At 38.4% G+C, this 27,676-nt stretch overlaps 1 protein-coding gene across 3 annotated transcripts in view; it reads right to left on the reverse strand.

Moving 5' to 3' along the window:
* Positions 1-26,608, reverse strand: part of LOC139945934 (prostaglandin E2 receptor EP4 subtype-like) — a 54,015-nt gene extending 27,407 nt beyond the window's left edge. Inside the window, exon 1 of one of the 3 annotated variants that reach the window (XM_071943456.1) lies at positions 26,139-26,608. The gene's annotated coding sequence lies outside the window, so the exon portion shown is untranslated. Of the gene's footprint in view, positions 1-25,596 lie in introns of all 3 variants that reach the window. The other 2 variants (XM_071943457.1, XM_071943455.1) reach the window with 2 other exon arrangements.
* Between the last annotated feature and the right edge of the window lie 1,068 nt (positions 26,609-27,676).

Here is a 27,676-nt window from a genome sequence, read left to right on the forward strand (position 1 = left end):
ACTTGACTATGCCCTGAGACGAGCCCTCAAAGAACACGAGGATCTAGGCTTCACCATCACCCCAACAAAGTTTAGAAGAATCGGCCCAGTGGCCCTCTCCGACCTAGACTTCGCAGATGATATAGCCCTACTGTCTGACAACATCATAGAGGCGCAAGAGCTACTCAGCAGAGTTGAGTCGGAGTGTGAGAAGGTTGGTCTCCATCTCAAAGCCAAGAAGACGGAGTATATGGTATACAACATTGGGGATCATGCTCCGCTAAAAGACCTTAGGAGGTTCATCACTAAAGGAGGTGGACGACTTCAAGTACCTCGGCTCCACGATGCAGAGCACAGAGAAAGACATCAAAGTCCATAAGGCGCTTGCATGGAAAGTCCTCCATGACATGAAGAAGATCTGGACATCTCAGCTCCCAAATGGTTTAAAGCTGAGATTCTTTCATGCGGTAATAGAAACTATCCTGCTGTATGTGTGTGAGTCTTGGACTCTCCACAATGCGATGACCAAATGTATCAGTGGTTGCTACACCAGAATGCTACACCAGGATGCTACGGATGGCACAGAATGTCTCCTGGAGGGATCACATCACCAACCTGGAGCTAGTCACTGTCTACGGCACCCAGAGCTACCAGCCAATAAAGTCATCGTGTGGGAGCCCACTCACGGCAGGTGCGGCCCCAGAAGACCCACCAAGACTATGCTAAAGACCCTGCTTGAAAACGCAGGAGTAATCAACAAGGAGGAGCTAATCAGCTGTATGCAGGATAGAGTTGTGTGGCGTGTCAGACATAGAGCCCGACTCAAACATGCTGCAACGCGACAACTTGGGTCGACTGAGTGAGTGAGTGAGTGAGTGAGTGAGTGAGTCTCGATGATGACAGCCAATTATTGGTTCATGTGTGGACTTTTTTACCTGGTGCTTTCAAGGCCTTCAATAAACCTTAAAACTCCCAGATGGCCACCATAAAAAAGAAAACGTTTATGCTGTTCTATTTGTATGCGTTGGCCATGCATATGTATTTGACGTGACTTACAAGGTTACATGTAAGATCTTGAAAACCCAAGATGGCCACTATATAAAACAAAGAAGGTACTGCTGCTCTTCTGAGTGGTACATTTAGATTCGTTGACCACGATAATGTATATTTGGTCACCATAATAGTGGTTATAGGTGATTTTGAAGGTGAGATATTGATAAAATATGTGTTTTCTTCATATGGCGGCCATCTTGAAAACCCAAGATGGCCGCTATATAAAAGAAAGAAGGCACTGCTGCTCTTCTGAGTGGTACACTTGGATCCATTGACCATGGAAATATATATTTGGACACAATATTTTTGATTCTATGTGACTTAGGAGGCGAGATACCGGCAAATATGGCTTTTTCATATGGTGACCATCTTAAAAATCCAAGATGGCCGCCATACTAAGGAAATAAAGCACTGTTGCTTTACTAAGTGGTGAAGATGTATTCCTTGACCATGGAAATGTATATCTAGATACCATAATTGTAATCCTATGTGACCCAGGAGGTGAGATACTGGCAAAAACAGGTTTTTAAATGGCGGCCATCTTGGAAATCCAAGATGGCCGCCATATAACGTCTTGGTGAGGTGGTTCCTATCAAAAATGCAAAGTTTAGGTAATAAGGAACACGTGGACAAAATTTGGTGCTTTTGTCCGGAACGTCCACATCCATTCGCTAAGCTGCCTGACTATAATTGTAACAGTAGAGCAAAGACACTTCAGGTTAGAATTACAAATAACTACTATCACACAGACCGTACTAATGTGTAATAAGTACGTTCGTTTCATGAAGCTTTCTTGAAGGAAAAAATAGTATGTAAATGCAAACAAGTGCAGGTCAAATCATGATTCTATGAAATTTCTTCTGGTCAAGAATATATAAACACATGTTGTTTACCCATTCCTGAAGTAATTAATGGGCAGGAATCTGGAAACTATTTGTGTCAAATTGAAAACTATTTTAAATGAAAAGGCAGCTTATATAGGAAGAAGATTTACACCATCGTTAAATTAACATTGATGATGGAATTTCATTATAGGCTTGGAATTACACGGAGGTCAGAGAAGAACACGACCTTGCCCTGCTGGTCGGGGCCTTGCCCTGCTGGTCGGGGCATTGCCCTGGTCAGTGCCTTGGTGCCCCTTCAAAAGTTTCCCATAGATTTTTTAAATATAAGTGCTTTTGTACTCGATGTTTTTTTGTTTTTTTTTAAATAAATATTTGTAAATGTTCTTTTCCGTAAAAATACCTTAATTCGGCTTCATGCTGCGATGACGTTTTTATCAATAAACCATTTATTTTCATTTCAATTTCCAAAATAAAAATAGCCTTGCCCTCTATGACAAAAAAAAAAATACAATAATACTTTGGTCAACATTTTAAAAGGTTTCAACTTTAATTTCACGTTCTCTTTCAACATTTGCCGCGTTCAATAACCTCTCTTAAATCTTCTCAAATGTTGTACTATAGCTCTAGGACATGTGACACAGGTTTACAGGTTTACAAAAGCGCCACTGGGCATGGACTTCCTGTTTGTAACGATTTGTAGCCTATGCATGCAGCTGAAAGGAAGAAAATCTGATATTTTATGGCGGTTGTTTTTATCCACTCGTGATAATTTATAAAGAAAGGGGCACGTTTTGAAACTTGTTCAGCTTGGAAAGTTATGACACGAAATGTGTAAACATTTCCCCGTATGTTAAGTGTATGTTGTCTGCCATAAATACCCAGGAATGTACACGATCACTCTTTTTTATGAAGAAACTATGAATAAATAGTAAACGGGTACAACCATGTGTAAATCGCTTTAGTGGGAGTGTTGGCTCTGAGAAGAGCCGGTGTGGTATCGACGTTTCGAGCCGTATGCTATGTTCGTCTTCAGTCTTTCTGTAAACAAATGTTTCTTGGCCCATAATTTTTAGTAGGCCTATACCCCGTAGTTAAATATATAAAAATAAAAACTTCCTTCCGAGCGGGCAGTTATTTTCGAGGAACTCTCTCTTGAGATCGATTTGAAGAAATAATTTAAAACGACACGCAAATTGTTTGGATGATTAAAGACAGTTGACACTATTGGTAATTGGTAACTATTGGTAAAAAACCAGTCTTCTCACTTGGTGTATCTCAACATATGCATAAAATAACAAACCTGTGAAAATTTGAGCTCAACTGGTCGTCGGAGTTGCGAGATAACTATGAAAGAAAAAACACCCATGTCACACGAAGTTGTGTGCTTTGGGATGGTTGATTTCGAGACCTCAAACTCTAAACTTGAGGTCTCGAAATCAAACTCGTGGAAAATTACTTCTTTTTCTCGAAAACTACGTCACTTAAGAAGGAGCCGTTTCTCACAATGTTTTATACTATCAACAGCTCCCCATTACTCATAATGAGGTTTTATTCTGACAATTAGTTTGAGTAATTACCAATATACCTTATGCATTGACGTCATCCAGCGGCCATCTTAGTGGAAAAACGGTGACGAAACAATTGAAACGCACAGATTTGTACGCGCGCCGCACAGGATTGGCCAATGAACAACCTCCTTTTGACCTCTAGGTGAGGGCGCCCTACTGAAATGACGTCATGTGCATAAGGTCTATAGTGTCCACTGCCTTTAACTCACTATACAAAGCTATAATTTATAACCACATAAGACACACACGGAAACAAACTGACTGTGTGAGTAGCTACCAATCTGAATGAATCAACCTTTTCGTATCAGTGAGAGTACTTTACTGTCAGGTTGTTGTACCGAACTCACAGTCGCGGCAGCAGCAGCAGCAGCGAGACCCGGGCCGAGGGTGAGCGTCATGACACGGGCTGTATTAAACACCTCGAGGAGACTGAGCCCGCTATGCAGTCAGGGTTTGGGGCACTTTAGTTTGAGTTTGATTGATCAAACTGCATCGGGCAGGTGTGAGGCTCAGTCCCTGGGAAATCATTCTTCATTTCTTGTCAAAACGGAAACAGATTGTAACGGATTTTAAAAATAGCGAGGTAGGGGCAATGACCTCAACCATGTATGTACTCCCTGTGAATTTTTGATCTTGCCTCACACTAAAAAAAACTCAGTGTACTCCCTGTGGGAATTGTTATCTTACGATTTCATACCTTTGCTTAAAATAAATTTCCTGAGATATTTTTGCTAAGATAAATCTCAGAGTCACAGAGTATCGTTTATTTGCTAATGTATAAATCACAACGAAAGAAGAAAGGTCTAGGAATAAAATAAAATACATAAAAATAGTTATTCTCATAAGTTTGTGCTCAGATTGATCTTAAATCAAGTCGAGGAATATCGCTTATTTGCTAATTTAACCACAACCAATCAGAAAAGCCAAGGATACCGATGTCTCTTTGTCCACTATAATAAAATAAAATACCTAAAAAATAGTTTTTCTCAAAAAATTGTGCTCAGATTAATCTGCAATTAAATCAAAGAACATCGCTTGTTTGTTAATTTATCAATCAAACAAAAGCAGGCAAAAAGGAAACTGGTGTCTCTTTGTCCAATATAATATAATAACATAAAATACCTAAAAATAGTTTTGAAAATTTGAGCTCAATCGGTCATCGAACTTGCGAGATAATAATGAAAGAAAAACGCCCTTGTCACACGAAGTTGTGTGCGTTTAGATGGTTGATTTCGAGACCTCAAGTTCTAAATCTGAGGTCTCGAAATCAAATTCGTTGAAAATTACTTCTTTCTCGAAAACTAAGGCACTTCAGAGGGAGCCGTTTCTCACAATGTTTTATACCATCAACCTCTCCCATAACTCGTCACCAAGAAAGGTTTTATGCTAATAATTATTTTGAGTAACTACCAATAGTGTCCACTGCCTTTAAGTCACGTGTCGCTTATTTGCTTATTTATTAACAAAATCAGGCAAGTTAAGGAAACTGATGTCACTTATGTGCTCAGACTGATCTTAAATTAAATCACAGAATAATGATTGCTATTAATCGTTGTAAATGGGTAAAACCATAATATGGTCTCTTTGTCCAACACAATATAATATAATATATAAAAAAATAGCGTTGTTCACATATCTTTGCTTAGATTGATCTTAAATTAAGTCAAAGAATATTGCTGTTTTGCTAATTTATCGAAAACCTTGATAATCGTCACAATGGCTTAGGGGTATTTCTGCATGGACGACAACACTCTTGGTTCTATCAGATTACACACAGAGCTATCACATTCACACAGTGTGAAAATTCATGGTTATAAATTATACACTTATTCAAGAAGTTCATACTGGCAATGCCTTCCCGTATGGTGGGGAAATTAATTAAAGGCAGTGGACACTATTGGTAAATACTCAAAATAGTTATTAGCATAAAACCTTTCTTGGTGACGAGTAATGGGGAGAGGTTGATGGTATAAAACATTGTGAGAAACTCCCTCTGAAGTGCCATAGTTTTCGAGAAAGAAGTAATTTTCCACGAATTTGATTTCGAGACCTCAGATTTAGAACTTGAGGTCTCGAAATCAACCATCTAAACGCACACAACTGCGCGTGACAAGGGTGTTTTTTTATTTCATTATTATCTCGCAACTTCGATGACCGATTGAGCTCAAATTTTCACAGTTTAGTTATTTTATGCATATGTTGAGATACACCAACTGTGAAGGCTAGTCTTTGCCACTGCCTTTAAGATATTAGTCACGTATAGCCATGTATGATATAACTTGCAATTAAAATGATAATTATCATTATGATTAAATCCCTTAAGATTAGATGAAATATTATTACACCACTGTGGTGTGTAGTCACGTCTTGTGGGTTGGGGGGGGGGGGGGGGGGGGCTGGGGGGGGGGGGGCTGTTGTGAACTAGATGCGACACACTTTATGCAAAGGTTAATAGGTTTGAAAATATGTATTTTTGATGTTGAGGTATGTATATTTTTCAGATGGACTTTGAATGAGTTTTTTGATGACAGATATCTTATTACAGTGGCAGTCATTTAAATCAAGTTTAGACTCGATGAGTATCCAAGGCTTGGTGATCATTATCTGGCCATAAACATGTTAAAGGCGACGTATGACTTTTGCCCTTCTGTGATTGAATGTTGCCATAGATGGTTCTTATGCAATGAAACTATAATCTGTAACAAACAAAAATCATTTCAAAATGTGGAAGCGTTTTCTTGACGCTGGGGCAGATATGTCCACACAGGAATGACAATCCGCTATCGGAATACACAATCTATGATTCGTTGCTCAAGTTGAAATTTTGTTAAATTCTTCTATCTCAAATAGTCATAAATATACATTATCAACAAGCAGTGCTTCTTTACATAGGGAGTTTATGGTCATACTTTTTTGGATTAATTACAAAAGGTGAACACTCCCTTTAAATATTGTTGATCATGATCATTGTTAATACTCGTCAACATTCTTGTTGCTGTTTTACCAATTAAGTCAGCCCATGTTTTTTGACGATCGTTATCAGATATCCATGTTTTTGATACATAATGAAGGAGATATCAACCTTTAAAACTTATCAATGAAAGTGACTAATGTGGACATTATACGACTTTGCTCAGATGAAATGCTTCTTTGATCTTAGTGTGTCATCTGTGCGAATCGATTGTAAATCACATGATGTTATCCGTAAATACTCTGCGAGTCTTGCGCGTTCTCAGGATGTTTCCTTAGCACAATTAAAATAAGGTGCGTGGAACCATTGACATGCACTGTCCATTCCTCAGCTTACTTTCTGAAATGCTTTCTTGGCGAAGATCCTTAAGGGACGAAATGCTTTCTTGACGAAGACCCTAAAGGGACAGAAGATGAACTAAATTCACGAACCAGAAGTAAAACCACTTCTTTATACTTGGGACAACATTTCACCCACTCGAATTTCTTGCTTGCACTCGAAATTATTTCTTACACTCAAAACATATTTCGTACGCTAAAAATAAACTCCCTATGCTCGAAGTAAATTTCTTTCTTCGTACATGAATTTGTTTTCTCCACATGTCCCTCTAGGGCTCCGTAGATATTCTGGAGTAGATTGGTACGCCGAATTGAATTCATCAGATAATTCATCTATAAGGTAGACTTGTGGACAAGTCGTTAAATCGGCCCCACGCGCTAAGATAGTGGTCTCGCGAGATCACTGCTCTCGCGCGAACTGAAGGCTCCCCGATTTCGACTCCTGAAATCGGGGAGCGAGAACAGTGATCTCGCGAGACCACTATCTCAGCGCGTGGGCCGATTTAACGACTTGTCCACAGGTCTAGTTATAAGGGCCTACTGAGCAATATAATCTAAATTCAAAGTATTTACTCTGCCATTGAATCAGAGAGGAACATTGTTTCTGTACAATGTGAAACAATATTGGACATGGAAATGATCTCCAGAGGCGAGACGATATAGTATCGAACCCCCTAGCTTTATGTAAATTTAACTCATGTTTAGTATTCATATACCATCCACACTCTAGTTTCTCGATCTCATTGACGAGGTACTGACGTCTTTAGAATCGTATCACGTAGCTAGGTGGTGAGGTAATACTCCATGTGATGAAAGTGGATGATCTGATGAGATTATTTGGGGCTTCGTGAGTGTTGAGGAAACAAACAACCACCATGACTATAGAGCAAGCTGGTCAAAATTTGTCATCGTTTTTTCACTATCTCTCGTGACCCAGATGGCCGATCGATCTCAAACTTTTACAGGCTGGTTTGTTCCTTTAATTTTGAGCAACAAATGTCTGACAATTGCAAGAATGCCGATAAATTTCGAATTGAATCCTATATTGTCGGGCAAAGAAACCTGATAATAATAACCATAATTCGAGGTTCTTATATCGTACTCTATCACTCACGAATGACGTATCAAAGCGCTCACAGTATTTTGTACGGTTTGTGGAGCTACGTTTTTGAAATACGACACCTATAAGTCTCTATTCCTTTATAGCGCACGCTGAAGCATTCGTTCAAATTATCTTTGCCTTCAAGAATGGCATATTCACCAATAAATATTTCTCTCTGTTAAACTCAGTTATACCACAAATGGATACTTTATCAAATAAGTCGGCATACTGTCTGAGCAACTGATGTATAGTCTAGATGCATCAACTTACACCGCGATCGAATACTTAAACCCTGGGGGCTGCAGTTACCTCGCAATGGGTGCCTTGGGGGATGGGGACCTGAGCTCATGTTCGACAATCACATGCAAACCATGTGGAAGGAGCTCATTTTAGTTTAAAGGAGAGGTATGTGTCAGCTTGCCAATCTCACAATGAGGTAATCCTGACAAGAACCAAATTTGGTTTATTCATAGAGCAAAGGATTATTAAGGCCTCATCACATTGCTAGAAACTCTCTCTGGTTCTGCAGTAAGTTCCCTGAAAATAAACCTCTCCATGTTCTCATGAAACAAATATAAAAATCTCCCTGATTTTGGAAACTTTTTCCAGATGTTGAATATAACTCTAAATACTTCCCTTGTTGTTGTACAAAATCTCCCTCATAGCAAGATGCTAATGTTGGCAGCTCTGGCCGGATAGTTAAGACGATGCTTTAGAATTAATATTCGTCATTAAAAATGCACAATTTTCATTCTATTTCACACTCTACTTTTATCAATAACGGAACGACAAATCGAAGTACATTCACTTTAGATCGCTGCAACATTCATTCGTGCTATACCCACCGAGGTAAAATAAAAAGTAACCTAAACATTATCTTTAAGCTAGAATCTCTGACATTGCGGAAAATTGGGAGCAATCAAGGGCTTGATTTATAGGGACTAGTAAACCCTTAAGACTCTTTGAGTTTATGACTTCTGCTGATATGGACGGTTGTTTGATAGCGGTCATAGAAACATAAATTCCCCCTTTCACTCCGAGGGCACTGACAATCGCTCTTGATCAGTTAGAAACGCCCATCTCTAATCTGCAGAGCGCCATTCGGATCACATAGGTCAATCCTTCGGTCTAATTTAGGGGGTTTTGTTTCAAGTTGGGAAGGAACAGAACAGCTCATTTTTGTATAAATTAACAACTTCAGGACTGTGGATATCTCAACAACCTGATTTCTAACCTAAAATTGGCAGTGTCTCTGTTTGTGAATATGCGTTTTTTCTCCATTTTGAAAGATAAATAAAGCGATATTTGTTATGTTCTTCAATATGGTTTGTATAGCTATAATGAAAATGTAGTATTTAAGCCTACATAGCAAAACAAATCATGTAAAACCCCAAGATCGGTATATGCGCTGTACACTTTATTATTTTAAGAAAAAAATAAGTACACAGTAACGTTAAAAACCAGGCCTACACATATAAATTGAATTGAAAATGCGAACAATAAAAAGCCATCATTTAAGACACTAGACACCTTTGGTAATTGTCAAAGACCAGTCTTCTCAATTGGTGTATCTCAATATATGCATAAAATAACAAATTTGAGCTCAATTGGTCCTCGAAGTTGTGAGATAATAATGGAAGAAAAAACATCCTTGTCACAAGAAGTTGTGTGCTTTCAGATGCTTGATTTCGAGACCTCAATTTCTAAATCCGAGGTCTCGAAATTATATTCGTGGAAAATTACTTCTTTCTCGAAAACTACGTCACTTTAGAGGGAGCTGGTTCTCACAATGTTTTATACTATCAACCACTCCCCATGACTCGTTGCCAAATAAGGTTTTATGCCAACAATTATTGTGATTAATTACCAATAGTGTCCACTGCCTTTAAATAGGTAAAAAGAAGAGAAAAACTATAGGCCTAGGCAATAAAATAATATTAATATTTTGTTTTATCCATACACACCGATGTGAAACATGAAAAAGTACTGATGAATTGTGTTTTCCCCTTGCCCAATCATACAAAAGAGAAAAACAAAAGTAGTTATAGTATAATAATGGAATAATTATTTGACTAGTAGGATTTGAAACTTTGCATGGTGGAAATAATTTATAGAAGAGTTTGCGGTAACACCATGTAATGACTATCTCTAAATGAGTTGGGGTGGTTTTGAAAAGAACCGTTGGTTTAACTCGACGTTTCGATCAGTATGCTCTGATCGTCTTCTGGATCAGTATGCTCTGATCGTCTTCTTGAGAATGCTCTGATCGTCATTCTCCAGAAGACGATCAGAGCATACTGATCGAAACGTCGAGTTAAACCAACGGTTCTTTTCAGAACCACCCAAACTCATTTAGAGATAGTTATTACATGGTGTTACCGCAAACTCTTCTATAAATTATTTGACTGTTTATACGACAATATCAGAAAGCTAGCACCGATTAAATTGCTGCCCATTTAACATTGCCTCTGCAACTCATGCACGTCATCAAGCGTTGCCGGTTACACTAATTGGCTAACAAATCCTCCCGTAGATTAATGGCGTGATTAGGGTTGCTCTGTCTTGAAACGTCGGTAATCTCAGAGTAAATAGCCTTTAAACTGCGATGGGATGAACAGAGTATGGCGAATACAAACACATGAATTCATTTGCTGTTTTTTTTTTTTTTTTTGCTTTCTCGGGATGTGCGAATTGTTTGGGTGGATTACTGGTACATAAGGAGCGCCTTGTGAATGCGTGGTGTGTTTCTGACCTTTTTATCAACCACCGAGAGACTGTTCGTGTGGGTATAGGGAGAAACTGTGTATAAGGCGCCTTCATGGTCTGAGCATCCAATAAGGAAGTGATTAATAACCCTCTGTCTTTGCCTTCTCCTTTTTCCCACAGATGACCCTTTTTTTTTAGTCTGCCTCATTCGCTAATTAATTACTTTTCTCCCTCTTCCAAACCTCGATATTGTCCTTAATCTGTCCGCCCTTCTTGTGATCGAACCACCCTTCCTTCCACCCCATCCCCCTTTCTCCTCATATTCATTATTCACCTCTTGCTTTTTCTGTGTGCTTTCTGGTGTGGATTTCACAAAGAGTTAGGATTAGTCTTATCTCGAGTTAGGACCGGTTACTCGTCCTAACTTAGGACTATCCATGCAATTTGTTTATCTCCTAGGACTAGTCATAAGTTAGGACTAGTCCTAACTCTTTGTGAAATCGACCCCAGACTCTCTCTCTCTCTTCATAATTTCCACTGCAATGTTACACTTAGTTACCCGTTCTCTGTTCATGTTTGTTGTGTTGCAATTTAGCCTTCGAGAAAGACTAGGCTAGGTTCGAAACGTCAGGCCATTCACGTGGGTTTTCCTTTTAGCAGATTTGTACAGCAAAAATAAAACACAATGTGATATATGATTTATTTTATGACTCTCATATTCAAATATGTATAGTTGCTGATTCGTGCCCTAAATCAAATGACTTTTAGGTCTCATGAACTTGGTTCGCAGTAGGAATCTATTTTTTCCCGTTTTTGTTAACGAATCAAAGGTATTTTTTATAATGGCCACAAGGTTGATTACCATTGTAACACTTTGAATGCATGAATTGAAACTAATCGTCAGGTAAAGCTCCTAAAAGGACGTCTAATCCCCGCCGTACAATCCGATCATCTGACGGCGTCGTTTTCAGCTCTGTGACCTACACATCACTCGCACAACGACCATCAAAAAAAATGTGCGCACTATGATTGAATTAGGAAAATAACTGAACATCAAAACACAGACAAGATCGATGTCTAAATTGCAACCTCAGTCCTATTATAATGCACTTTATAGTCGCGTCTCGTCACAAACGGTTATTTTAACCTTTATTCCAGAGCAATACCTTCAAGGTTTAAAGAAATGAAAAATTAAAGAGAGTTTAACCTTTGCACACTTCTGCTCGTAGAGGTTTACAAAATGGTCAATAAAATGGATTTTGTCTGTTTTCATGCTAACATGAAGAAAGTGACCCCCGCGGGACATAAGATCTTGATTCAGGAAGAGATGCTAAGGAGTGCTATTGATCGAGAGTGTCTGTCACAGAGGGGGGCTATTGCGAACCAACACTCTTCATTCAATGCATTAGGGTTGCATATAGCTTTCCATCTGTAGTGTTGTTTAATGGCACTGGGGTGAATTTCACAAAGAGTTAGGACTAGTCTTATTTTGAGTTAGGACGAGTTACTAGTCCTAACTTAGGATAAGCTGTACGTTTTTGATATCTCTTAGGACTAGTCCTAAGTTAGGACTAGTCGTAACTCTTTGTGAAATCGACCGGGTGGATTTCACAAAGGTAGTCCTAACTTAGGACTAGTCCTAGGCAATGCTAAGAGATAGGACTGGTCCTAAGTTAGGACCAGTAACTCATCATAACTTAGGACTGGTCCTATCTCTTAGCATTGCCTAGGACTAGTTCTAAGTTAGGACTACGTTTGTGAAATCCACCCCTGGACACCTTTGGTAATTGTCAGTATTCTCAATTGGTGTTGTCCTTACATTATGCATCAAATAGAAAATCTTTGAACATTTTGACTCGATTGGTCATCGAAATTGCAAGAGAAACATGTAAGGGGAAACAACACTTCTTTGCGTCTGTTGTTTGTCGTGGCCGATTGGCCTACTGTTCTGAGTGGTTGAATCTTCAGGGTTGGGGTTCGATTCTTGGTCATGACTCGTATGTCTTTAAGCAAGACACTCCGCCACATCAGGTCCTCTTCACCCAGATGTAGAGACGGGAACCCGAGGGGCCTGATACAGTATATGTGTTGGATTAACAACCTCAGCTTAGATAGTATTGTGTTGGCTTAACTTCTTAGCACTAACTGAAGCAGCTTTGTATGGTGGCCCTGAAGGGACACAGCCAGTCGTGAATATTTTCGCGACGTCGTATATTTATTCACGACAAGTCGCGAATATTTTCGCGACGTCGCGAATGTTTTCACGACTAGTCGCGAATATTTTCGCGACGTCGTATATTTATTCACGACAAGTCGCGAATATTTTCACGACTAGTCGCGAATATTTTCGCGACGTCGTATATTTATTCACGACAAGTCGCGAATATTTTCGCGACGTCGTGAATATTTTCACGACTAGTCGCGAATATTTTCACGACTAGTTGCGAATATTTTTTAAGACGTCGTGAATAATTCTGCGACTAGTCGTGAATAAATTCGCGACTAGTCATAAATATTTTTTCCAGTAGCTTGAGTGTGTAATTCTTACACGGCACGCGTAGAGAGCCAATCTATGACGATTGTAGCCACTCGGTTATGTGTAATGGGCCCATGTTTTATCCAGTAGAATTGTTATCATAGTTCGAAAAAACAGTGTCTGATTTTCATCAATATTTCGGGGGTTTTCAAGGTTGAATTGCTCCAAACCCAAATAATTCTGAATGCTAAAGGATTAATCTTTCAGTTAAACTTGGTGGGGGATTACGTGATGCGTTGCACCCTGCCGTGACGGAACGAACTCGCGTTTCAAGTTGGAAATAACAACGCAAATTGCTCTAACATTTCAGGTAAAGATTTTCAAATTTATTTGCTGAAATTGTCAACACATTATAATTAAACTTATCATTGGGTTGTTTGTAAAATTTACCTATTGTTGATCCGACTACGCCGGGGTTAAAAATAGATGTTTTCATTTCTTTAAAAAAATAGTTGTTTTCATGAGTGGGTGAGACGTCGCACTTTTAAAAGTAAGTTTTTCTAGTGTTTGTGTTTTTCAAAACGGGTCGTAAAATTTATGGTGTCAAGGTCATCGAAAATTACATATTATTTTAGACAGGAAGGTCGTATGATCATGATTTTTATTTTATTTAAAATGTTGAGATTTGCTTGTTGGGATTATTATGATATAAACTCAAAAATAAAATGTACTCGATATTCATCATTAAGAAGGAGCGGGTGACATATAACGTTATGTTTTATCTGAAGAGTGAAAGTGCCAACGTTTATTGCCTAGCATAGGATAGCCTACTCCTACTAAAGTACTAGTAAAACTATAACGTTAGGCCTAGGCCTACCGTAAGGGCCATACGTCAACGTTAGTTTTGTTTAAATAACCCACCATCGATTTGCAAGAGTCGGATATCTCCTCCGGATCCATCATCATCGTACGGGACAGCTTTTACTTAGTCTTACTAAGCCGTCAACGCGAATACAGTAATTACACACTCAAGCTACTGAAAAAATATTCGCGACTAGTTGCAGAAATATTCACGACGTCATGAAAATGTTCGCGACTAGTCGTGAAAAATTCGCGACTAGTCGTGAAAAAATTCGCGACTAGTCGTGAAAAAATTCGCGACTAGTCGTGAAAAAATTCGCGACTTGTCGTGAATAAATTCACGACGTCGCAAAAATATTCACGACGTTGCAAAAATATTCGCGACTTGTCGTGAATAAATTCACGACGTCGCAAAAATATTCACGACTGGCTGTGTCCCGTCAGGGCCACCATAGCTTTGGGTTGTATTTTCAACAGGGAGTGTGTTCTTTTTCTTTTCTTCTTTCTATACGAGTACAAGCCTCACGTGTGGGTAATATCGTACTATGAAGTGCAAAAGTAAGCAGGCCGCGGGAACATGTCAGTAAAAAAGCTCACAGAAATACGTGAAATAAGGTGTATTTTCAACAGGGAGTGGAGAAGGTTAGAGGTTTGGTCTATACCAAAGCATGCCATATGAACAGGGATAATAAAGCCATAAAGTACCTTGATCTATAGCTATAGCTTCAAGGATATGTGCGCTAATTTATAAGAACCAACTATTGTTGTTTTTGCTATCAGCATGCAACTGATAGAATCAGAAATTTTGACTAGTCATCGTTGATATCACACTGTTTCCCCCGAGTTTGTTGTATCTGTTTCATCAATAACATCTGGCAGAAAGAATCTGTGAATCAATTTGATGGAAGAGTAAAACTCAATACCAACAGCTCACCGCAGAAAATATAATGACTTGTATATTGGGTTACTGTAATATGATTAATGGTGCTATAGAAGTGAATAGGGTAATGACATTGGGAAACTAATTATCAGGCAGTTGCCTGTGCTTTAATGTATTAAAGGTCAGTGAAGCTGAACTTTTGTGATTAATGTTTTGAAAGCGTGTTAGGTTCTTGCAAATATTCGACCTTTATATTGACTGTAATTAGCTTTTTATTCTCGGATTTTTCTAAGCGGATAATCAGCATTGAACTTGAACACACCTTGACCATCAGAAGTTCATTTAGAATGTCAATGCCTACTGATGCAATATTCACTATTCAAATTGGGAATTTGTAGGTTTAAAGGCAGTGGACACTATTGGTAATTACTCAAAATATTTATCATCTTAAAATCTTTCTTGATTACATGTAATGGGGAGAGATAGATGATATAAAACATTGTAAGAAACAGCTCCCTCTGAAGTGACGTAGTTTTCGAGAAAGAAGTAATTTTCCACGAATTTGATTTCGAGACCTCAGATTTAGAAATTGAGGTCTCGAAATGAACCATCTAAACGCACACAACTTTGTGTGACAAGGGTGTTTTTTCTTTCATTATTATCTCGCAAGTTCGACGACCGATTGAGCTCAAATTTTCACAGAGGTTTGTTATTTTATGCATATGTTGAGATACACCAACTGAGAAGACTGGTCTTTGACAATTACCAATAGTGTCCACTGCCTTTAAAGGCCTTGGACACTATTGGTAATTACTCAAAATATATGTTAGCATAAAATCTTGCTTGGTATAGCGAGCAATGGAGAGCTGTTGATAGTATAAAACATTGTGAGAAACGGTTCCCTCTGAAAGGACGTAGATTTTGAGAAAGAGGTAACTTCTCACTCAAATAATGAACGACTTCATCAGGTCTGAAGCCCAAAGCCCACAGGAATCTGAATGCACACAAATTTGTCCAACAATTGTGTTTTTCTGTCTTTATTCCCTTGCAACTTCGACGATCAATACTGAGTCCAAATTGTGTTATTTTATGGGGGATACACAAAATGAGAATACTTTGGCAGTTATCATACGTGTCGAGTGCCTTGAGTCATTGTCTTCATTTAATTTCAAATAATTTCATTTATTCTGGTTGTGAGGCCTAGGACTATAACAAAAGTGAACTTAACCAAAAGAAAACCTTGGAGAGTAGACAGGGAAGAACGTTTCAGCATTAGATGTGGATGAAAATAAGCATTGGTGCTCATTCCCGCTGAGCTTACTGAAATTACTTTGAATTTGATCATCTAAAACTTGAATAGCAAAACAAATGACATTTTGTACAGTAACTGATGGTGTAGAGGTCAATATTCAAATCTTGTTTGTGTTGATTACAGGGTGTTGTGGTTGTTGTTGTTGTTCTAACAGTCCACCAACAAACATCGCTAAAAAAAACATTGCTGGGTTGTGAACTGGAATTTAAAGGAACATTACAGAATTGGTTTGGCTTGCACAAAAAATTGCTGGCAGTGTAAGCACTCTATGTAATCTACCATAAACATAAACTGACAAACCTGTTGAAGTTTGAGATCAATCGGCCATCTGGGTCACGAGAGAATAGTGAAAAACCGATTACATATTTTGCATTGCATCGATGGCAAAACAAAAATGAATAAAACGCTCACTGAGCGATAAACTCCAAATGCGAAATAAGATTATTTATTTCTCATCAAATACGACATTTCAGACAGAAATATTTCAATGGATGTTTTCTACTATCATCATCATTAGACCGTGTAAGTTTGATGTAAATCTGTGGTCTTCACGATTTTTGTTTCATACCAATTATGTAGCGTTCCTTTAATGCAACACCCCCTCTAATAAAACTCTTTAGTCAAGTCCATGGCGATAATAACGGCGACAAGATGGCGGCGTTTGTTGGAATACTTAAGCAATGTCATCTACTCAACAACAGGTCAATATGGTACGAATCATTAAACCACATCTAAGATTACTCACGACTCACAGCAATGATCATCTCTCAAATCTAACAAAAAAATACTGAAGTCAATTCACGACGATACATGGTTAATTATTGTGACCAAATTATGCATGCAAGAAACAGCATGAACGCCACTCGCATGGAACTATTACAAGTATATGCTAGTGATGCACCGGGGCTATATTGGTAGATTAGACCTTAGTGTCACGTACCGTGGACAGGGCTGAGAAATTGAACTGCCCGGGGCTTTTTTAAAGGTGTTCAGCGAGAGTGTTTGTGAATGGCGGGAAATTAAGTTTTTTTGTTTTTTTTTACGCGCGAAAAGATGTTGGCTGATGACCATGTGGCGATTTAATTAACGTGGCAGTTTGTATATTGCAGTTTACTACAGAAATTAAGATAATGAACTGTAATTACTGTCATTAACTAAGATTGATAGCAACAAAACAGAGGTTCGGTAATATTGGACGTTTAATATTAAGTAATCGCTCACCTCAAATTGGACATACAAACACGTAATTATGATTCACGTGATGAGGCATAACCTTTAAGGGAAGATATACATTTGGTAGGCCTAATCACTTTTAAAGTCACCTGGAAGTGGTATTTTGTCAAAATAAAGCTTTTGTCTCTAAATATGTGTTTTGATGAGTGGAGTATGAATAAACAATTAACTAGGTAAACAAAAAATTAGTTTCCATGTTATTATCAAATTTGAAAATAAGCCCGACCCGAGAGGGCGCTGTTCGTGACGTCAATCGAGGCAGTGCCAACACAAGATAGTGACGCTTTGCGCAAGCTAAAACATGCCCTCATAGTTGAAACAATCCCTGATTTTGTTTCACGCAAGGCAAATGCTCCTTAAGGTTCGTTACGTCTTTCATTACCTTCATCGACTTCCCCACTAGCTGGAAAAAATTGTTGGGATGGCGTAATGTTTTAGAAAAGAACTTTTCTCTTCATGTCAAAATGTGAGGTGTATTCCGGATTCTCGAAGCACGACGGCTCGAAGTGTTTGCCTCAGCTCACAGCGCTGGAAAAGACTTGCAAACTGACCCCATCTTTAGTTGTTTTGCTGCATCCAGCAGCACTACACCTGGGGCCGATTTCACAAAGCAACAAAATTCATCGCAACACAAATTTTCAGTATCACCATAGTGATTTGTATTGTGACATCACACTTTACTAAGCAACTACGATTGATTTGCAGTTACAATTAATTTTAGATCTTTGTGAAATCGGCCCCTGGTCAATATTGCCGGCAAAATGCAAGAAAAAAACTTTTTCGAAACGTACAAACTCACGACTTGGACTTGAATGTATTTTAACGTACGTGTGTTCGATGTTCGATCGAGGCAAAGTCTATCTCGATTGACGTCACAAAAGGGGTAGGCGGAGTCACCCCTCACACAACTTTATTTATTTTTTAACCATATAAATCGTTAAAAACAATTAAAACCCGCAAAAGTTGCTTTACATCATGGAGTCTACTCCAATTTTGCGATCCATAAATGCTTGAAAAATCCTATCTCAAACTGTATGAGCAAGATACGAAACCACATCTTAATTTCCCGTTTTGGCGATTTCTTGACAGTCAATTCGAGGTATCTAGCGGTTGTGAAGTACCGATCTGAGTGTGTGTTGATTGAAGAGAGCATTGGGGCTCGGAAGTGACGGATGGCGACGGGTCTATGGCCTGACCGGTTATGGGGACTCACGCGCCGCTGGTCCCGCGGTTGTCAACTACGCCCCTCGTGCATCGGCAAAGGATCGATGGGTTTTAGAACCTAGAAGTTCTTTAGGTCACTCTGGAAAAGAGGGTTGTTAATTGATGGATTTTCAATTTTGTAGGCTTCCTATTGTGGCGATTTTTGTTATTTTGGTTATTTGTTTTCATTCATAACTCCTGGGAAGGACCACCCGGTAGGCTAGTTAGAATGACCTCTCTTATAAAGGCCGCTTGACATGCTATTGAAATAAGCAACAGTAAACTTTAACTTTTTTTTTACCATGAAGTTTCACCATGACAGTAAAGTTAGGTTGATATTGGATTTCGGACATTCACATAGGTTTTTACAGTGAAAACCAATGTTGCTTTTTCGATCTTGGACATTGGACACACAGGTTTATACCTTGTACATCGATATTGGACATTTTGACATTCCCTTAGGTTTGTACAGCAAATGTCTGCCTTGTACATCAATATTGGATATTGGACATCCCCATAGGTTTGTACAGCAAATGTCTACCCTTGCACATCAATATTGGATATTGGACATTCATGTAGGTTTGGACAATCAAATATAAGCCTTTCAATGCTAAATATTGGATTTCGGACATTCCCATGTTGCTTTTTCGATGTTGGACATTGGACACACGTAGGTTTATACCGTGTATGTCGATATTGGACATTTTGACATTCCCATAGGTTTGTACAGCAAATGTCTGCCCTGTACACCAATATAGGATAGTGGAAATTCACATAGGTTTGTACAGTGAATGTCTTACTTCTTACCTTGCTCATGCGATCCCAAGCTACAATCAGATATAAGCCTTTAAATGCTACATAAATACATTCAAGCGACATCGTATTGCGAGGGATTTTTTTTATTATAAAATATTTCAAAAGAGTAGTTGGTTAATACCAAAAACAACATCAATCCTGCAGCGCCGGGTATTACTTCTATTTAATATACCATGGTCGGGTGATCCAAAATCAAGCAATGCCTTCCAATGTAACTATAAAGCCTTGTCCGAAACGGCGACTTCGGCTACAGCTACGGCTAGATCGCGCGCGTCTGCCTATTCTCCAACACTGGTAGACGCGCTGATCTAGACGTAGCTGTAGCCAAAGTTGTCGTTTCGGACACGGCCTAACTAGAGATTTGTGCTACATTGTATTGCGATTGTTGTTTCTTTCTGTACAAAATATTTCAAAAGATTACTGGCTCGATATCAAACATCATATCAACGCTGTCCCAGCGCCGGGCATAATTTCTTTTCAAGACAAAATGTACCTTTGATTGGGCGAGTCATAAGCTACAATAAAATTCCTTCCAATGCGACTAACTACATTCATTCTGTATTGTAATGTGAACAAAATTTCTGTAAAATATTTCAAAAGATTAGCGACTCCATTTCAAAAATCAAATCAATGCTCGGACCTCATTTTTTGGTCAAGATACCTTGGTCCGGCGATTCTACGCTAATGCATTTCAATGCCACTTACAGTCATATGCTACATTTTATAACGATTATGTTTTACTCCGGTTTTTTCTGTAAAATATTTCAAAAGATTCGTGACTCCATTTCTCAAAATTTACATCAGTGCTGCAGCGTCATGAATCTTGTCTGTTCAATATACCTATGGTTTGAAGATCCTATAGCTACATATACAATCAAGTGTAATCAACTACATTCGGGCTACATTGTGTAATGCGAACCAAAACAAATCTGTAAAATGTTTCAAAAGATTTGTGACTCAATTTCCAAATTCACATCAATGCTGCAGCGCCATGGATCTTATCTGTTCAATTACACACCTATGGTTGGGCGATCCTATAGCTATAATCAAGTGTAATCGACTATAATCGGGCTACATTGTGTAATGCGAACCAAAAAATTCTGTAAACTGTTTCAAAAGATTTGTTACTCAATTTCTTAAATCACATCAATGCATCAGAGCGCCAGGCATCATTTCTGTTAAAGATGGAGACAGAATCGAGTTGCACAGAGCAATTATCTCCCACGCCATCCCCCCAAACTCACTCTCCTCGAATGTTAAAAGCATTTTCATATTAAAGGCAATGGACACTATTGGTAATTGTCAAAGACTAGCCGTCACAGTTGGTGTATCTCAACATAATGCATAAAATAACTAACCTGTGAAAATTTGAGCTCAATCGGTCATCAAAATTGCGAGATAATAATGAAAGAAGAAAACACCCTAGTCACACAAAGTTGTGTGCGTTTAGATGGTTGATTTCGAGACCTCAAATTCTAAACTTGAGGTCTCGAAATCAAACTCGTGGAAAATTACTACTTTCTTGAAAACAATAGCATTTCAGAGGGAGCCGTTTCTCACAATGTTTCATACTATCAACCTCTCCCCATTACTCGTCACCAAGAAAGGTTTTATGCTAAACATTATTTTGAGTAATTACCAATAGTGAACACTGCCTTTAAGGCCTTGATTTTATACAACCCGCGTCTTATAAACCGAATGATAAAAGAGGGTCCTATGTATAATAATAAGCCTGGGAAAGATGGGTTGATCATATCAGGGGAGGACGGCAAGTCACAAATAACCAGAAGAGCTCTTTGTCAAGATGTAACTACATCTCCTCTGAGAGTCTTGAGATGGATCTTTGCGATTTGCTGATGAGAAAGAGTCAGTAGTCATTTATCAGAATTTCGAATCTTGTGTTTTTTTCTTTTTTTTCTTTTACAAATTCTGCACTTGGATAATTGTGTCTGAAACCCCTTTTAATAAAAAACACGCTGACAAAAAAAGTGTGTCCACTTTTTTATATTCTTTTTTGCTAGCTACATCTCCTCTGAAAGTCTTGAGATGGATCTCTGCGAATTGCTGATGAGACAGAGTCAGTAGTCATTTATCAGAATTTCGAATCTTGTTTTTTGGAAACAAATTCTGCTCCTGGATAATTGTGTCTGAAACCCCTTTTAATAAAAAAAAATTCCATTTTGTTTCTCTTTTTTTTTTTGCCTTACTGCTTATCCTCCGATAGTCTTAAGATGGATTGCTGTGAATTGCTGATGAGAAGGAGACAGAAGTCATTTATCAGAATTTTGAATCTTGTTTTTGGAAATCCTTTCTGTGTTCTTAGATAATTGTGTCTGAAACCTTTCTAATAAGATACACGCTGAAATTACTGATAATTACCATGATTTTAGTCCTGGTTGTTATACTTGAGGTTTTTTTTCCTAGCTGAGGATGAAGTCTTTGCGCCCCTTTTAGAGGGAAAAATGACAAATTTAGTAAAGAGTTTGATTTTGACTGGAAAGAACGATTGATCACGAAACGTAGCACAGCGTAAGAGCCATGTTTCCTGCAGTGTTCAGCGCACCGTTGTTGTAATTGTTTCATTAATGACTGTCTGCCCATTAAATATGGACATTTCGTGTAGTCCCATAATATGTATATCTGATTGAATTTTTAAAGGGAGAGTATCCTTTTGGTAAGGGGAAAAAAAAGTTCTCAAGTATTGTAGTTTTAGAGGATGAGATTATTTCGCAAGCATCTTGCAATTCTATATGCAGCAAAGGTGTTTTTTTTTCTTTCATTATTATCTTGCAGCTTAGATAACCAATTGAGCCCACTTTCTCGCAGGTTTGTTATTTTATACAAAATGTTGGGATACACCAAGTCAGAAAACTGGTCTGCTACAATTACCAAAAGTAATTGTTCTTTACATACAATATCATGCATCATAATTGCATCCATGAACCACTTAACTGCTCTTGCTTATATTCTAGTCAACTAATCCACAACTGAAATTTCTATCCAGGCTTAAAATTGAGCTACCTGTCGGATTAACATTAAGTAACAATTTGCAATCAATTATAGCATAATCAGGTATACATTGACCATCCAAATATCAACATGTTTTATTCAATACTGGTATCGGAGATAGTCTTAAAGGTTTTTTAGCTATTTTTGTTATACTGAAAACTTAGTTTGAGACTTAGAAAGCTGTCTTAAACTATGAAACTCTTTCCCCATCAATATCAGGCATGCTCCTTCTATCGCCATTCTCAGGAAACGTCTTAAATAATATTGTTGTTCTCGTAACCCCCGTCTGGTTGTCTTTGAGTGGAAGCAAATTGCACCAGACGAATGGGTGTATGGTATGGGGGGGGGGGGTAGGTTACCAGACGATTCGCAAAAGGTTTTGTGTGCAAACGTCATTGAGTGTAATGTCACAAATCTACTCGGGCAATCGGAGTTCGGAATGAAACTTATTCACGTTTAAAAGTATGATGACGCATCCAAGGTTACATGGCTCTTCAATTGCCATCCAACATTTTGCGATCCTGAGATAATTTACTGCGAGATGATGGCATTATAAATATAAACGTTAGATGTAGATAACATGAGATTATTTATCTCGTGACGACAACATCCTACTAGTAAGATGTCGTCTCCAAGAAGTATTTCATCTTAATGTCGACTGTACTTCATGCAAGTAAGTCGTCGACATCCCCAAGTATGAATTATCTTGGGAAGACAACATCCTATACTTTGAAGATGTCTTCATCTTAGATCATCTCAGATAAATATTCTCATGACGCATCATCCTGCAGTAAATCATCTCAGGACCTCAACATAATCGGATTGCACTTCCAGAACCCCGTACGAAAAGCTTTCATTAGCTCAGGATACGCCTATATGTTATCCTTTTTGCACCCACCGAGAGATGCCGTGACCTTGTGTAGGATCCCCGGTTGCCCTCTGGTGGGCATTACTCCAACAAAAGAGAACAAATGTTAAGGTGTTTGCTGGGCATATGCTGGGAGTAGTATTCCCAGAACATGTCTCATTGTAGCAGCCACGCAAGTCGATACTTCAAACACAACTCATTATCGATTTCAAAACAAGGCTATCGAAAAAAATGGTTATTGATCGCTCACTTTTTTGTCTTTCAAGATTTGGGATGTGCTGTTTTCCTCTGAATTTATTTGTACGGCCGCCTCCTCAGTAAATATAGAAATAGAATCTGAAAAGCACTTCACTGCCAGGCATACCTTGTTGCCTTAAGGAAATACATTTTCGCTGCTCTATAACTACGTCTATTGGGGGAAGAACATTGCAATAAACAAGTATTATGGACTTTCGAAACCGACGACAATTCACGGCATAAGTATCGTACAGTTTTGCGCTTGCATGAGAATATTTTAAGGCACTGGACACTTTTAGTAACTCAAAAATAGTTGTTGACATAAAAACTTACTTGGTATTGTAACGAGCAAAGGAGAGTTGGTAATAGTATTTTCAAAAAATGTGAGAAACAGCTCGGAAGTAACGTAGTTTTTTGAAAGAAGTAATTTCACTAAATAATATAATAGGCCTGAAGCCTATTATGCATCTGAAAGCACACAACGTTGTTCAACAAGGTTGTTTTTCTTTCACTGTTTTCTTGCAAATTCGATGACCATTGAGCCCAAATGTTCACAGGTTTGTTATTTTATGCATGTGTTGGGATACAGTGAGGTAACTGGCATGTTCTTTGTCAATTACCAAACGTGGCAAGCCATGGGTCGATTTCACAAAGGTAGTCATAACTTAGGACTATAGCCCTAGGAATAAGTTAGGACGGGTAGCTCGTCCTATACTCTTTGTAAAATCCACCCTGTAAAGTCTCAAACCAACTTTAGTCACAACCGAAACATTTTTGTGCATATAGTTTTGATAGTCGCTATGCGCTGTTTACGTGAAAATATGTTTTTGAAGAAGAGCATGCAATATTGCAATGGAGTTCTATTTAAAGGAAACGTTGCCTTGGATCGGACGAGTTGGTCAAAACAAAAGCGTTTGTAACCGTTTTGTATATAATGCATATGGTTGGAAAGATGTTTTAAAAGTAGAATACAATGATCCACACAAGTTTGCCTCGAAATTGCGTGGTTTTCCTTCTACAGTGCGAACTAACACGGTCGGTCATTTATGGGAGTCAAAATTTTGACCCCCATAAATGGCCGACGTGTTAGTCGACGAGGTAAAAGGAAAACCACGCAATTTCGAGGCATGTTTGTGTGGATCATTGTATTCTACTTTTACAACATCTTTCTACCCATATGCATTTTATAAAAAACGGTTACAAACGCTTTTCAAAGACCAACTCGACCGATCAAAGGCAACGTGTTCCTTTAATGTTACAGGCATATTCGACATGCTTATTATTATGTATTATTAACTCAAGCCCCAATAGCCTTTTTGAAATATGTTGGACACTAGTGCACTGTTTGATTTGGGTGTGTACAGACAAATTTACCCAAACCTAATAATGTTGTAGTATTGTGTCCACCATATAGGCTTATTGATGTATCCCCTTTCCCCTCCCCGGAGTTTGACATCAATCCCTCCCGGCTATAAGCCAGCAAGAGGAAGGGGATTAAACCAAACCAACAGTAGCTGTATTTGCTACAAGATTTTAGAAGTTGTCATCCAACATTCTTTGCAAGCTGTACCTGGTTTTTAAAAGATCTTCTTATTTTGTTCCACTTAAGCCCCTCTTATCACGTCTTATCAAGAAGGCCTTACTGCAGTCCCTAACCATTGCATTGAGAAAACTCGACAAAAAAATCGACATAATGATACGTGGTCATATTGATTAAAGGGAAGGTACACGTTTGGTAATTGTCAAAGACCAGTCTTCTCACTTGGTGTATCCCATCATAACCATAAAATAACAAGCCTGTGAAAATTTGGGCTCAATCGATCATCGAAGTTGCGAGAAAATGATGAACGAAAAAAACACCCTTGTTGGACGAATTTGTGTGCTTTCAGATAAGAATAAAAGACTTCTAACTAGAAGTCTTCTATTATTTGAGTGAGAAATGACCTCTTTCTCAAAAACTACGTTACTTCAGAGGGAGTAGTTTCCCACAATGTTTTATACTATCAACAGCTCGCCAATGCTCGTTACCAAGGCAGTTTTTTAAGTTTAGTCAGTTTTTTAAATATTTGTTTTGAGTAATTACCAAACATATACCTTCCCTTTAAATCATCCCAAATCTAACACTGTATTTATATCTACCTCTTCTTCGCAGCTGTATGGTTGAACCATTGGGGACTTTCAAACAGTAGGGTGTTGTATCTAATAATCCAGCCGATTATGGAGCGCAGCATGTAATTAAAAACTCCATGGTAGATAGACTATACACTCAATGTTAACTCCAATATGTACGGTCAATTAATAACACACGATAATATCAGTTGAGAGAGATGCACTCTGTCCACCTAAACCAAGCTCTCAAAGCAGGAATGTAGATTGCACGTTGAAGAATAACATGGCATCAGTTTGATAAGGAATAGCGGGTAGCCAGGATGGTGAAGGCCTGGTAGCTAGTGACACGAGCTCACACGCGGACCAGCGTTGCTATAACTCCCGCTTGAAATAATTTTCACTTCGATGCGAGCACTAGACTGTAATATATATAAACTCACGCGCTCGTGTATCAATACGTTTTTTTTTTTAACCTGCGTGGCGGAAACACACCGGGTGAGCTTTGATGGTTTTGTTGGTTCATTATTTTGGAGACAAACTCAGGTAGGGATGAGAATTAATGAAGGGCTTACCTTCCACTGAGCGGGGGAGGCTGCTGAAAACTGTCCATTGACGATTGTAGTGTCCACCCCGCGGCGTAGTAACACCAGCTGAACCTGTTTCTACAATGATGCGTATTGTGAGCAGGCAACAGTTTGAAAAGAGGCAGGGGAGGATGAGCGATTGTTGCCGCCGATGCGTTCACAACGGCTGTTGCATGAGGAGTTTTTTATATGAAGCACTGAGGGTTAAAGGTGCAACCTAATTTCATGGCGATGTTTTTTATGTTTTAGTTTATTCTACGTAACCTTTTTTAAATGTGGGATATTATCTTCGCATTAATGCTTCCCGTCGTATCTACAAAGGCCGTTGCATGACGATTTCAGTGTGTGCATGAAACACTGCGGTTAAAGTTGCATCCTCACTTAAAGGCAGTGGACACTATTGGTAATTACTCAAAATAATTATGAGCATAAAACCTTACTTGGTGACGAGTAATGGGGAGAGGTTGATGGTATAAAGTATTGTGAGAAACAGCTCCCTCTGAAGTGCCATAGTTTTCGAGAAAGAAGTAATTTTCCATGAATTTGATTTCGAGACCTCAGATTTAGAACTTGAGGTCTCGAAATCAACCATCTAAACGCACACAACTTCGTGTGACAAGGGTGTGTTTTTCTTTCATTATTATCTCGCAATTTCAAAGACCGATTGAGCTCAAATTTTCACAGGTTTGTTATTTTATGCATATGTTGAGATACACCAACTGTGAAGTCTAGTCTTTGACAATTACCAATAGTGTCCACTGGCTTTAATGGTAATGATTTTTATTTTCCAGTATATTTGATTATGCATTTTTATTATTGGGTAGGCCATTCTCCAGGCATGATGTCCCTTCATGTTTTTAATTTGAAGCACTACGGATAAATGTGTAACCTGATTTTATGGTGATGGACACGTTCAGTTATTGTCAAAGACCAATGTCCTCACTTGGTGTATCCAAACATAATTACGCTGTTGCGCATAGTGAGTTTTTATTTTGTACGAAGCACTACGGTTAAAGGTGTGATTTCATGATGATTTTTAGTTGTATATTTCATTGGTTTTTTTTAAAATTCTCTGCGCTATATAGATATAATTATATTGTTCGAAATACTTATAGACGCTCTTTCTTTTTTAGTCCGAGAAACGGACTATGAAAGGGCCAAAACGTCTGGCCATTAATTATGCTTTTTGCATTTATACCATAGATCCTTTTGGTTGGTAGGCAGTTTGCAACAGCTAGTTCTATTTTCTCAGAATTATATTGTATGTAAATTGACCGTTTATCCTTGTTTAAATTTACATCTGTAATAAGTCTCAGGGTGAAGGGTCCACACACCTGTAATTTTAGTTGAATTATGCATAGATCCTTTAATAAAATAGGATGCAACAGCCGTCAACGACGTCACACCAAAACAACACAAAATCGAAAGGTCTGATTGTAAATATGAATTGTTTTCGTGAATAATTAAAGACGTTTTACAGACACACTCACTCACTTTGGGCATCCCCGAGGGACTGACCGAGTTAA

Source organism: Asterias amurensis, chromosome 13, assembly GCF_032118995.1.
Source record: "Asterias amurensis chromosome 13, ASM3211899v1".
NCBI lineage: Eukaryota > Metazoa > Echinodermata > Asteroidea > Forcipulatida > Asteriidae > Asterias > Asterias amurensis.